Here is a 13,925-nt window from a genome sequence, read left to right as displayed (position 1 = left end):
GGAGTAATCCCCAATCATAGTGAGGAGGTAAGCTCTGAGCACCATGGAGTATGGCCTTAAAGACAAAAGAAAATCCAATAATGTTCTTATCTGACAATTAACCATATATTTCTTGAAAAGTCTTCAAGTTTGATCTCCACAGTACTAGTTACTACTCAATGTCCTCTACTTCAATTCTACTGTTTTACTGACTCATAAATAAGAGATATTCAAAAATTTAGTCCTCTGACCTTTTCTCTATATTCACACACAAATAAAGTTCCAATGACTACCAGGGCTGGAGAGAGAGCAGAACATGGTTATGGACTTGCCTGCACAAGGATTATCTGGCATAAAATACCCAGCACTATATCTAGTCCTGTGAGCACCAGTAGGAATAATCCCTGAATGCAAAGCTAGAAGTAAGTCCTGAGAACTCGAGTATGATTCAAAATATAAACAAACAAAAAATTAAAATCCCAGTGACTACCAAATTTATATACTTGTCCTCATTTCTCTTCCTTTAGTGCCCACATTTGGATATCAAATGATGTCAAATAAATTGATAGCTATGTCCACTCCAAACTTATTCTACACATTATTCTTGTTTGAAACCAAAACAGTTTACATCATCCTTGATTCCTCTATCTGTCAGAACAGATTTTTGATCCATCAGCATATATCATAACTAGATCTATCTTGAAAATACATACAGAATCTCTTCCTTTGAGATCTATTCTTAAATTTCACTAACTACCTTACACATAATGACAAGCTAGCATTTTTTTTTTTTTTTTGGTTTTTGGGCCACACCCGGCAGTGCTCAGGGGTTACTCCTGACTGTCTGCTCAGAAATAGCTCCTGGCAGGCACGGGGGACCATATGGGACACCGGGATTCGAACCAACCTTAGGTCCTGGATTGGCTGCTTGCAAGGCAAACACCACTGTGCTATCTCTCCGGGTCCGACAAGCTAGCATTTTAATAACTCTTTCCCTGCTCACTTATTTTTGTCTTCATTTCTTTCTTCACAAGTTAACTCTATCTTTTATTTACTTGCCATATGCCGAGCTAGAACAAAGCATCTTGCTATAGAAGGTACTTAATAAAATATTTTTATTTATTTATTAATTGATTAGTTTTTGGGACCACACCTGGCCATGCTCAGGGATTACTCCTGACTCTGTGCTCAGAAATCACTCTTGGCAAGCTCGGAGGACCATATGGGATGCTAGGAATTGAACCAGATCCATCCCGGGTTAGCTACATGCAAGGCCAAAACCTTACTGCTGTGCTATCTCTTGGGTCCCAATAAAAATATTTTTAAAAAGTAAATTTTTTATTTAAAAAAATATATATATGCAAGTGGAGCTCATAGAGAAAGCTCAACAGCCCAGAACACATGCTTTGTATGGAGGAGCACAGCATTTTTGTTTGCTTGTTTGGGGGCCACCCTGGGTGGTACTCAGGTTAAACAATACATATTATTCTTTATTCTTTATTTTATTTTATTTTGGTTTTTGGGTCACACAGGTGCCAGTCAGGGGTTACTCCTGGTTCTACGCTCAGAAATCACTCCTGGCAGACTCCAGGACCATATGGGATGCCGGGATTCGAACCACCATCCTTCTGCATGCAAGGCAAACGCCTTGCCTCCATGCTATCTCTCGGGCCCCTACATATTATTCTTAATTTTGTTAGAGAAGTCTTAGATTCAGAGTCATACTAAGCAGAGTATATAGAGTATATATATATACTCTATATGTATATATGTAGGTATATATATATGTAATATATATTCAAACCCAGTGTTCATCTGTCCTCAACCTGCTACTATTAATACCTCACACTAGAGTCCTTAGCTGTTACAAACAATGACTTAATACTGATCCATCATATTACCAAAGACTTCAGTTCAGAGTCGGGCATGCTCTGGCTGTGATGCCTTTATGGGGTTTGAGAAGCCTATAGTGACATGCTCATATATCCATCAGATAGTTTCACTGTTTTTAGCACCTATACTCTGCCTACTCATTCTTCTCTCTAACCTCCATTATACACTATCCTCATTACATTCATAATTCATGCCTCTTAATAGTTGGGCTCCTGAGATGCAGCCTTTTCATGGCTTGATGCCTCATTTCTTGTTAGTGCTGAATAAAATTCCAAGGGGGTGAAAGTACCACAGCTTATTCTTTGCAATTTGGTTTTTATAAACCAGATAGCTAATACTCCCGTTGCAATTGGCTTACAGAAAACCTAAATGACCTAAATACAATGACCTAAGCACAATTGGCAAAAAACAGGTTTGAGGCAAATAATGATCCACACACCTAGGTAAATATTTGCAGCCTGAAGTCAATGCATAGTGAGGTTTGAGTTATCTAGAAAACAGGAGTGTCTGATAGTGAGTGAATGCTGAGTCTATAAAGAGAAGGGAGGTGGGGATCGAGAAGCAGAAGGATCACGTGAACATTACAAAGAACATTATAAAGAACCTGTGTTCTAGGGTCCATTCCTGTGACTGCTCCCCAGGACAAGATTTTCCTGTGCTCTGAGTGTGTTTCCCTCCAGGAAACACCCTCCAGGAAACACAATCTGCCTACTGACCTTTAACAAACACGTGTTCATGCATTTATTAACTACTTTCAGCACTTCCACTAATATGAATATTTTAAAGCAGCTGACTGGAGGGTGAGCTTTATCAGCAGTGAAAGATGTCAGCCCATAGACTCCTGGTTTCTTTGCCTTTTTTATTTTGTGGTATAATTTCTTATCACATGTGATTAAGCCATGCTTTTGAGGGTAGTGGCAGGTTGTGGTGTGTGCTTAGGAGGCCAAGGAGTTTCCTTCTGGTGATTCTGTACTGACTAGGTAGGTATGTTGATTTTCACTTTATTACGTTGTTGCATGAAAATATTAACCTGCCTTTGGCTAAAGGTGGAGTCAAGGGCCTGGAGAGATAGCACAGTGGCGTTTGCCTTGCAAGCAGCCAATCCAAGACCAAAGGTGGTTGGTTCGAATCCCGGTGTCCCATATGGTCCCCTGTGCCTGCCAGGAGCTATTTCTGAGCAGACAGCCAGGAGTACCCCTGAGCACCGCCCGGTGTGAACCAAAAATAAATAAATAAATAAATAAATAAATAAATAAATAAATAAAGGTGGAGTCAGGATTACAAAAGGTTCTTTTATATTTTAGAGAAGGGGGAGATGAAGCCTCATCCCCCCATTCTTCCTAGGTAACTTGACCTTACCTGCAAAATCCCGCCCATTTCCTGGGATTAGGCCCTTTTGGTCTTTTGCCAGCATGGAAGTCAAAGGGAAGATGGATAAAAGGAGTTAAGATGCAGGGCTAGCTAAGAATGGCTGAATGCTTAAAAGGTTATGATATAGGCCACATATGTGATGGATAGGGTATGAATAAAGTTGATGCTTCCTAAAGCCTGCCTGTGAGTGAGTTCAATACCCGTCGCCTTCCTGGACCCCAGACCCGCTGGTTGATGGGGGATGAAGCCACGTGGCCATGGCCTAAGAATAAAGGCCTCCATCCTTCTCCATCCAGCACCATCGCTAATTATTTAATTCTACAACTGGCACAGGGATGCAGCGCTGAGTAGGTTCTTCTAATGTGTCCTTTGTAACCACAGAAGTTGACCATACGTTGACATGTTAGGTCATTGCTGCTTTCCTGCCATTCATTTCACCTCCTGTCTCATTTCAGGGCACCTCTATGTAGAGAGGGTCAATCTTTTATAGTCTTAATCTGACAGAAAATCCAATCCTTTTCCCCAGACTCTTGAGCTGCCAGCATTCTACTTTAGAGACTGCTAACCTTAGACCTCCCTAGAGATTTAATCAATCATATTCAACTTCAGTGGGGCCTGAGAGATATTTCAAAAAGTTGAGTGTATGCTTTGCATCAGGGAAGCCTAGGTTCGATCCCCAGCAATGTATAGTCCCTGACTACTGCCAGGAGTAACCCAGATCATAGAGCTAAGAGAAGGCCTTGTGTATCACTGAGTGTAGTCATAATACAAACAAAACAAAAACAAAACAAAACAAAACAACAACAAAACCTCAAAAATTCACCTAATGTCAAAGATGGGTGTGGACTAAATCTTCTCTAATTAGGAAAGACATGCAGTAAATGGGAATAACTGGATCCACTTATCAAAGGACTCAGGGGATTCTCAAGAACTAGCAAGGAAGCTGGGTGTGGCCACCATGTTTTCAAGATATTCCTTGACAACTAGATATTCAGAAGTTGTGGATAAGAAGAAATTGAGGAGGTAAAGTGTCCAGGATTCTTTTTTCTGTAGGCATGAATGGAGACTCTGGGAGTTGGCCACAGGGAGAAGAGACCTCAAGGAAAAAAACAAGAGTCTCCATACTCTGTGAGAGGCCCCATTTCCCAGACAACTAAAAATCTTTACTTTGAATGATGGTATTGGGATTAAAAACAGCCCTATCTAGTGTGGCTGTTGAAATAAAGTTTTGGGGTGGGATTTCAAATTCTGTCCCCTTCTTCACAGTACCCAGTCCCACCGAGGTCTCAGGTAGACCAAAATGTTTTAAATTTTTGAGAGGGAGTCACATCTGGAGGCCCTTTATGATCACTTCTGGCAGGACTCAAGGGGCCTTATGTGGTGCCAAAGATCAAACATGGGTTGGACACACAGAAGCCAAGTGTCCTACCTGCTGTCCTATCTCCTCCCCTGGAAGATTAAGTTGAAGAATCACACTGAAAGACATTTGGGAACACATAAGGCTCTATCACTTGTGCTGAGGGACCTTAATCTAGCATAAGATCTAGCCGCCAACTGAATCATCCCAAAGGGCAAGCACAGGACAGAGATAGCTCTAAAGACTGAAACTCAGGTATTGATTGGGTGACTTAGATTTATTCTCTGACACTGCATGATCCTTCCAGCAACACCACATCAAAGGTGACCTCACACAGAGCTAGGAGTACCTCAGAACCACTGAGTGTGATCCCCAATTTCTCCCCTCTCCATAAAGGGCAAAAACTTTGCAAACCACAGTACACCCTTACTGTAAGAATTTAGTTTAAAAGGCTTTAATGAGCAGAATCTGAACAGGAACTTGTAATTGGCCAGTGAAATCTAGCCAAAGTAGTTTTGGTAATGTCAACTTAATCACCATAGAAAATAATTCTTCTCCCTCTTCTGCACTTCCTCTTCTGCATTCCTACCAGCCCCTGGACCAAAGGCCTTTAGCTAAGCTTCCATTCTTGGCAGTTCATAGCACAGTTTATACTTGCCCTCAGCCTGGAGCAAGGGCATGAGAACAACAGCCCAGACAAACATCAGAGAGTCACATCCAATGGTCACACCTGTCATACGCTGGTGGATTTGCTCCAAGAACTAGAAGTAGGCTGCCAGGAGGCAGCAAACACAGCATGAATAACAGGTTTTTTGTTTCTTGAAATGTTCTGTAACTGAAGCTCAAACACACTCCATGTTCTAGTGACTCTGGGTAATGCACTGTGGGGCTCCATGTCCTCTGCTCACATAGCCTTCTCCCCAAGGCCTGCACTGCATCTACTAACAGGGATGTAACCTAAAGCAACAATGTTTTAAATGAAACCAGAGGTTACATGCTAACATTATAATGTCTGTGCAACACCCCTACTCCCCGTGCAAAGGGGTCAGAATTTATTTTGTTAGTAAACTTGTTTGTAGCTCAAAAGTTGTGAATCCTTATATAGAATTACTAGGAGTATGGGGCTGGAGCAGTGGCATATAACTTGGGCATTTGCCCTACAAGCAGCTGACCTAGGACAGAACACGGTTCGATCCCCTGGTGTCCCATATGGTCCTCCAAGCCAGGAGCAATTTCTGAATGCATAGCCACGAGTAACCCCTGAGTGTCATCGGGTGTGGCCCAAAAACCAATATATATATATACACACATTACTAGGAGTAAGGAGCAGAATCTTAGTACAGAAGGAGCCAGTTACATATAATCTATGGGATCCTACAAAAAATGTGGGAGAGGGCAGGAGATATAGTATGGCAGGAAAGGTATTTATTTGCTATGCACATGGTAAACCCAGGTTTGATTCCCAGTACTTCAGATGATCCCTTGAGCACAGATCTGGATTTGGCCTGAAACACTGCTGACTGTAACCTCAATAAACAGCAACCAAATAAAAAGCCAGGAAAATACTTCTGCTACAAGTGGTCAAATTTAAAAAAAAAAGGAAAGAAAGAAAGCCTTTAGCCTTTTTCTTTTTTCTAAAGGATCTCTTAGGTTATTATGGTGTTTTTGGTTGTTGTTTTGTTTTGTTTGTTTTGGGCCACACCAAAGGTTATTCAGAGGTTATTCCTGGCTCTGTACTCAGAAATCACTCCTGGCAGGCTCAGTGGACATTATGGAATGCTGGGAATCAAACCTGGGTCCATCTGGGTTGACTACGTGCAAGGCAAATGCCCTACCACTGTGCTATCTCTCTGTCTCCCCCCATTTTCTTTTTTTTTTTTAATCATGGTGTTTTATTTTGAAATTTAATTCAATTTTGGCTTTTGAACCATGCCCAGTGATGCTCACAAGCTACTCTTGCTCTGAACTCAAAAGTTACCCCAGGTGGTACTTGGGAGAACCTATGGGATGCTGAAGATCAAGCTGCGTGGTGTCCTACCCACTGTACTATCTCTCCAGCCCGTCACAATGTTTTAACAAGTTATGTTTTTGGACAAAACTTGGAGATTCTCAGGGGTTATTTCTGAATCTACACTCAAGACTTACTTCTGGTGGGTTCTGGGGTGCTGGGGATCTGACTAGGGTTAGCAACATACAAAGTAAATACTCTACATTTTGTATTGTTGTTCTGATTCATTTTAACTTTTCAAAAAAAATGCTATACTCTTGATACTGGGGATACTCACAGAATAAGTCTGAATGTCATGCATGGGACCCACAAACTACCAGATCGACACTGAGTTATGCCCTAGTCATGGACAAAAAGTTGAACCAGGAATGCCCCTTTCCCACAATTCTAGTGTCCCAACCTTTGTGGAGGAGCAACCTGCATTAGGTAATGTAAGTTTAGAATTAACTGCTGCTGTTTCACTTCTGTAACCGTGTTTTGCTTTAGACATAAGGACTGCCATGACAGGCCTCAGATATGTGGCAGAAGGGACTAGGCCAGAACAGCCAGTTCCAGGAACTTCCAGGGCACTACCAGGACAGTTAGATAAACTAGTAACACCCCAGGGGCCTGCAGGCAATAAACCTTATGTAGCTGCATGCCAAGGTCGTGGGCATCCTGTGGGCCCCCAAGCTCCTCCTCTACTTCTTCAGCCAATCTGTTTAAACCTGGCTGATGCAAGATATACTAGGAACCAATAGTTTTACCCCTATCTTGAAGCTCCAGCAGTCCTATAAAAGGGCTTATCTCCTGGTAGTTTTTGTGGATTGGATCTTGAGTCTAAAGCTAACACCTGAAGAATATTGCAACCTGTGATAGTTCAAGTTCCTGGGAACAGGCAATAGTTTCACCTCAATAAGTCACCATATTGCTGCTAGTATCGCATCTTCATAAGCAACAAGGTATATAAGTGCCTTCCGAAGCCCTTCCCACCATATAGGGTGACAGTGTTGTCTGGTGAGGAAGATGTTGGGGTGCATGGGTACCAGAGAATAGGAGAGGAGATAACTAAGGATCCTTAGCAAGATGTAATGGCAGCAAGAACTGAAGTAGTGCTGAACCTTCTACCTTCATTCACTTAACTCCACTACCTAACTAATCCAAAGTGAACAAAGAGTTTTAAAATGGTACCCACAGAGTGTGAAACCCCATGTATCTTCCTCTCTAGGTCCCTTTGGTGCTTGGTCACATGTTCATGGAGCATCCCAGAGTTTAAACCTTCAATGAAATAATTCCATCACCTTCCCATTCTGAATATATGTATGTGAAAGGTTTGGCATATATGTGTCATATATATGCAGTATATATTTTTGTATAATACAAGTAAGGAAGTTTTCACATGTCTTACCTAGTTCCACTTTATTTCAGTTATTAGTTAATCATCCCTATTGAGGCTAAAGTTAACCATTTTCAGTTGGAAAGCCCTTTATTTAAGAGTAAGAAAATATACCAAAGTGCTAATTATTTGCCTCTCTGAACTTAGGTACAAAAGGTAATTTTTTTTTTTTTTTTGGTTTTTGGGTCACACCCGGCGGTGCTCAGGGGTTACTCCTGGCTGTCTGCTCAGAAATAGCTCCTGGCAGGCATGGGGGACCGTATGGGACACCGGGATTCGAACCAACCACCTTAGGTCCTAGATCGGCTGCTTGCAAGGCAAACGCCGCTGTGCTATCTCTCCGGGCCCTACAAAAGGTAATTTTAGGGGCCAGAGTGATAACATATACAGTAGGGCAATTGACTGCATGCAGCCAACCCAGGTTTGGTTCCTGGCATCCCTCAGGTCCCCTGAGCCTTCTAGGAGTGAATTCTGAGTGCAGAGCCAGGAGTAATCCCTGAGCACTGTCGAGTGTGGCCCCCAAACAAAACAAAACAAAAGAAATTTTGATAACTTTGGGCTTCAATCCATGAGTATAGATATACTGATTGTGTTTAAAATTAAAAATAAAAGCTCCAGTACAAATCATTTGTGAAGTAATAAAATAATCATGTGTTACCTGAAAGGAGAGTATCCTCTGTGGACTTTTCTGAGATAAGCAAGGTTATCTCTCCGTTAACTTTTCTTAATACTTCCTGAACATATGGATTTCAAGATTTTCCAACAGTTTCTAAAGCTAGAATAAGGACAATTTGAGTCATGTTCCATATTCAGCCTATGCTCCTAAGTCAAATTCCTGCAAAGGACCCAGGTCCTGACCTTCAGCTGTCATCTGGGGAGTATGGATGGTCTCCCCACTGTTTCTAGGGATACAAGAGCCTTCTATCCCATCATAACCAATAAAATAACTTCCAGACTATGTTCTGCTATATTGTAAAAAGTACACTGCCAGGAATTTTATGAACTCACAGTTTCAGAGAAGCCTTTAGGTGTGACACTTGGTTTAGATACAAGGGAAAGTTTCCCCGAGAGCCTTAAAATACCATAGACAACCAAAAGAGAACTCATCTCCAATAAACTTGATACACTCCCCGCATTATGCTCAAAGACTCCATGATTATCTCTGACAGATGCTACTTGGGCACTGGAAAATGACCATTTTTTAAAGTATAATTACTTTATTTAAGCACTGTGGCTACAAAATTGTTCATGGCTGAACTTCAGTCATAGAATATATACCACTCTTTACCAGTGTTCATTTCCCACCACCAGGCATTTATATTAGAAATTAAAGGCCAAAACCTTCCTGTGAAGGCTTGTAATGGGGTTGTGCAGGCATCAATTCCTGATGATGTTCAGAGACTATCCACAGTCAACTAGAGAGGCTTCTGGACACTGAGCACAGCCAATGTGAGCTTGTATTCTGAATCCAGGTGTACACTAGGATGACAACCATCTCTTTCCACAGTATGCAGATGGACTAATAAGTGACATCAAATGCACTGTCTCATCCTCAGAAAAAGTCACAAGGAACTGTTTCAAAAGTCTTATGTCCATGTGGGAGGGATTGACTGGCAATGCTAGGAATTATACGTCCTATTATTGTCTTTCTGTTTTCTTTAATTTAAGGAAAACAACAAGATGATCATCTAGATTTAGTAAACAAAGACACGACATGCTTGACCAAAGCTCTAAATGATTTTAATGTCTTAGCTCCCCCTGAATGCTTTCAATTTACACCCAACCTCTTAAGAAAAGATAAGAAATAAACCTTTGTGGCATCTCTGTAGGTTTACACGCTAATAATGCCACAAAGCAAAATTTCAGATTCAAATTCAAAATAGCTTCTGCATACCTGCTGGGTTTTAATTTCAATTTCTGAAGCTTCCTGTGGGGGAAGAACAGACTAGCTACTCATAATAGGTCCTTCAAATTCATCTTCTTTTCCCATTTGCCTCACTAAGGCTTTCATCTAGGATAAAGAATGTTCATCCTATTAAAGAGAGACAAGGTCAGTAAATATCCCCTCACCCATCAAATTCTTTGGCAATTTGTGTTCTCTTTTCTGTTGAGTACAAACACCCCACTCACCACAGATCACAGTTCTGCTGTTATTGTCAGTGTTCACTCTGGAGGGCTTTATCCATGAGCACATTTACATTTTTTGCTTTCCTTACCCCAAATAGTGACGTCTCATTTCTTAGCTCTCAGGAAAGTGAACCCTAATAGATTCCTGGGACAGAAAAACAATAAGAACTAGGAACTCAGTGAACACCTGAGGGCTGGATGGTGTTGAGAGAAAGCTTGTTTGGTAACAATGGCAACAGCTTTTCTGCCTACTAGGTTTGACCCAGACAGGGCTTGGAGCTGAAAACCACTCTAACCTCCCACCCTGCAGACTTCAGATTTCTTGTTGCATATATCACACTCAGGCTATAAAGCATAAAACTCTCAGAAATGCTGCACTGGGATTCTACTGAGGAGGGAGTGGGGTTTGCATACCCACCACTCCCCTCAGTTGTCTCTGGATCTTCACTAAAAATCTTGGTGGTAGCACCAGGGGCAATGGCAGTTTCAGTAGTTGATGACCAGTGTTGTCATGTCAGAACTCCACACTGCCAGACAAAAGCCCTGAGAAAAGGAGGCTGCCCCAATTTTTCCAGGTTCAGTGAGGTTCGGGTGTACTTGAAATTATGGACAATTTTTTTCCTGGCACTGATTTCCATCTCTGCAACTCACCTGTAGAGCTCTGAGAAATGCTTGTGGACAGAGACTATGTGGATGTCTCTGCCTCTCAACTTCAGTCGGCCCCAGGATTCCTTCAGCACCTCCAGCTGCTTCATAGTACCAGAAAGGATTTTTGCACTGTTAAGGGACATCACTGCATCGCAAGGACACCTCAGCAGATCCAGGATCTTTGCGATGCTTTGAAACTGGCTTCCTGGAAGTTCAGTTAAGTTTGGCTGAAAGCATTATGGAGATTCCCCTTACTGATGTTGAAGCAATCCAAGAGGACCTGTGACATGCAGCCCCATACAACATGGTCTCCAGAAACAGACTCTGCTCCCACTGGGAGAGTACTTGCAGATCTGCAGCCTGGGGAAAGCTGAGTGTCCAGGCAAACATCTTTTCAGTAGCTCACAGATAGAGGAGGGGAAAGTCCATTCTGCAGGTGTTTCTAGAGACTGGAACTCCTCATCTGAAAACAAATCCTGGGCTGCAGGAGAAGGCAGCATATTCTTTATCCACAGGAAGCCCAGGCTCAAGCTCCAGTGTAGCAGGGTCCCTCCCCTTACCAATGTTGGGTCACCCCTAGCCCTGAGCTGGGAGTAGCTCCTAACTCTCCCAGCACTACGTTGTGGCCACAAACCCAAAGTCAAACAAACAAAATGCAAGACCCCAAACCACCTTTGCTTGGGTGCTAATATTTATCTGCTTTTGAAAAGTGGAACTTTCCAAGTCTTATCTTGACTTTCAGGAAAATGTTCCTAAATGCACTCAGATTTAAGTCCCCATCTTGTTACATCCAGGGGTCTCAAACTCAATTTACCTGGGGGCTGCAGGAGGCAAAGTCGGGGTGATCCTTGAGTGCAAAGTCAAGTAGTAAGCCTTGAACATTGGGGGGTATGACCCAAACAACTAAAACAAAACAAAACAAAAAAAAGATTCCTCTAGGGCAGGGCCACAAAATGTTGTACGGAGGGCCATTAGCGGCCCGGGGGCCGCGAGTTTGAGACCCCTAATAGAAACTAAAGTTTCTTACCTGTTTCTTCTTCCACTTTTTGGAGGTGGGGCTCTTAACTTATTCTCAGGGGCGATCCTCTCAGAGATTCTCAGCCAACCAAGGACAGTGGTGCTTGTGGGAATCATGTTGTGATAAGGGTTGAGCTGGGGTCAGTCACATGCAACACATTTGTCTGAACCTCAGTATTAATCCCTTACATCTGCATACTTTTTAAAAGTTAAAGCATGAGGGGGGTGTTCTGGTTATGACTGTAACCCAAATATGATCATGTTACTTAAATAAAAAATATATTTAAAAAAAGTTAAAGCATGTCTCTCAGTTTGAATTATTATTATTTAATTATTATAATTTATTATTATTATTAATTATTATTATTTAATGGGCTGTTTGCATAACAGTTATGATTTGTTCATTCATTCTCTTACTGAACCCAAGACAGGTTGCTTACTATTTGAACACCAGCATTCAAATGATAGAAGTAGGTTTATTTGGAAGGTTACCAAATCAAGATGGCAATCTTATTTTTCCCAAAACCATCTTGCCTGAATGGTCACAAGAAGTAATTTTTATGGGAAAATACAAAGAACAGGAAAGCACATGTTTGGGAAGGGTTGGGTACAGGCTGACAGGCACTACCCATGGTCAATGAATTTCTTCCTAGACTGGTGCCTGGAGTTGCACTTCCAGTGTAACTACAATAAAGGTTTTTGATGGTTTCGCCCTCTTATCCTGTAAGACAAGATTGGAGGTAGGTATTCTTAAATTTTTAAGTGATCCCTAACCTGAAAGGGTTTCTAGCTTCTAATGCTGAATTTAGCCCTTCACATCTTTGGTCCAGCTTTAATTCATTGGTGCTTCCTGAAATAGGTGTTTGCTGAGGGCCACTGTGAGGCCTGGAAGATATGGACAGGCAAGTGTTTCCAGACCCTGTTCTCTGGCATCAGCATGACTCCTTGCAGGGGGTGGGGGTGGGGGTGGGGGTGGGGGTGGGGGAGAGAGAGAGAGAGAGAGAGAGAGAGAGAGAGAGAGAGAGAGAGAGAGAGAGAGAGAGAGAGAGAGAGAGAGAGAGAGAGAGAGAGAGAGAGAGAGACTGGAGACCTAATATCTCAGTCTCAGGGAAAGCTCTTATGCTTGGATAGTGGCAAATCTTGTTGGAGATGCCGCAACAAGAAAGGCTCACAGGACATTCAGTTAACAGCATCTTAGGCAGGCCAATTTTCTGTTGGGAAACAGAAAGAACTGCCACCTGATGTAATCTGATCAAACTAGTGTAGGTAAACTATCTCCAGAGGGTGTGGCTGCCAGGAAGAGGGTTGGGCAGAGGAAGAAAGAATTGGCTGGCAAGACTGGGGAGGGAGCCAGCTTCTAAGACAGTTTGCAGCCTCTTTCTTAGGTTTAATAATCTCTAATCCATGCATACATTTCCAGATTTGTTTTATCCTCAGGAACCTATCATCAAATGAAATCTTATCTAGTGGCTGTAATTTCTCAACAGACCAAAGCAAAGTGTTGGTAATGTGGGGAAGGCTACAGGCCATGTACTCTGCTCAAAAAGACTCAAGATGCCTCCTAGGAGTTTCCAGTTCCTAGGACACAATTTTCAAAGCCTGGAGCTAATTAATCATCTTTACTTTGGAGGAGGTTTGCTTGTTTGTGGTGGTTGTTTTTTTTTTTGGGGGGGAGTGGGGTGCACACCATACCTGGCTGTCATACGCAGTGCCAGGATTTGAACCATTGTTGTGGCCAAAGCTAAAAGCTAGGCAAGTGCCTTAATCTCTTTATTGTCTCTCAGATCCTGGAGTTTTAGAGATAGAGGTCTAAAAGTTCAGAGAATAGGTAGTACAGCTGGACCAGATGAAGCTCATCCTTACCTACAGGTAGTACAAATGCCAGTACTGCCCAATGCCTATGGATATTTGCTCAACAGTGCTGTGTTGCTGGGACCTGATAGTACCGGTGGTCATCAGGGCCACATCTGGGATCAGACTTGGGAATCAAGTGACCCAACTGGAGGCCATGATCATAGCTCAGACAATGACCTCCACTAGAGTTGGAGAAAAGTAGGTAAGCTTGAGAAATAATAAAATAGTAGGATAGTAAACCTTGCTTTCTGGTTGTGGGATAAGATAAAGATGGTGCATAACTTTATTTGGTTTGT

General features: G+C 42.2%; 1 protein-coding gene and 1 pseudogene across 1 annotated transcript in view; one reads left to right on the top strand and one right to left on the bottom strand.

Moving 5' to 3' along the window:
- SESN1 (sestrin 1) overlaps positions 1-13,925 on the top strand; it is a 595,113-nt gene that overhangs the window by 229,788 nt on the left and 351,400 nt on the right. The window lies entirely within an intron of this gene.
- Positions 1-13,925, bottom strand: part of LOC126007117 (coiled-coil domain-containing protein 162-like) — a 50,436-nt pseudogene that overhangs the window by 31,030 nt on the left and 5,481 nt on the right.

This window comes from Suncus etruscus, chromosome 4 (genome assembly GCF_024139225.1).
Source record: "Suncus etruscus isolate mSunEtr1 chromosome 4, mSunEtr1.pri.cur, whole genome shotgun sequence".
Classification (NCBI taxonomy): Eukaryota; Metazoa; Chordata; class Mammalia; order Eulipotyphla; family Soricidae; genus Suncus; species Suncus etruscus.
The sequence above is the reverse complement of the archived record's forward strand: the minus strand, read 5'-3'. Positions and strand labels throughout refer to the sequence as shown.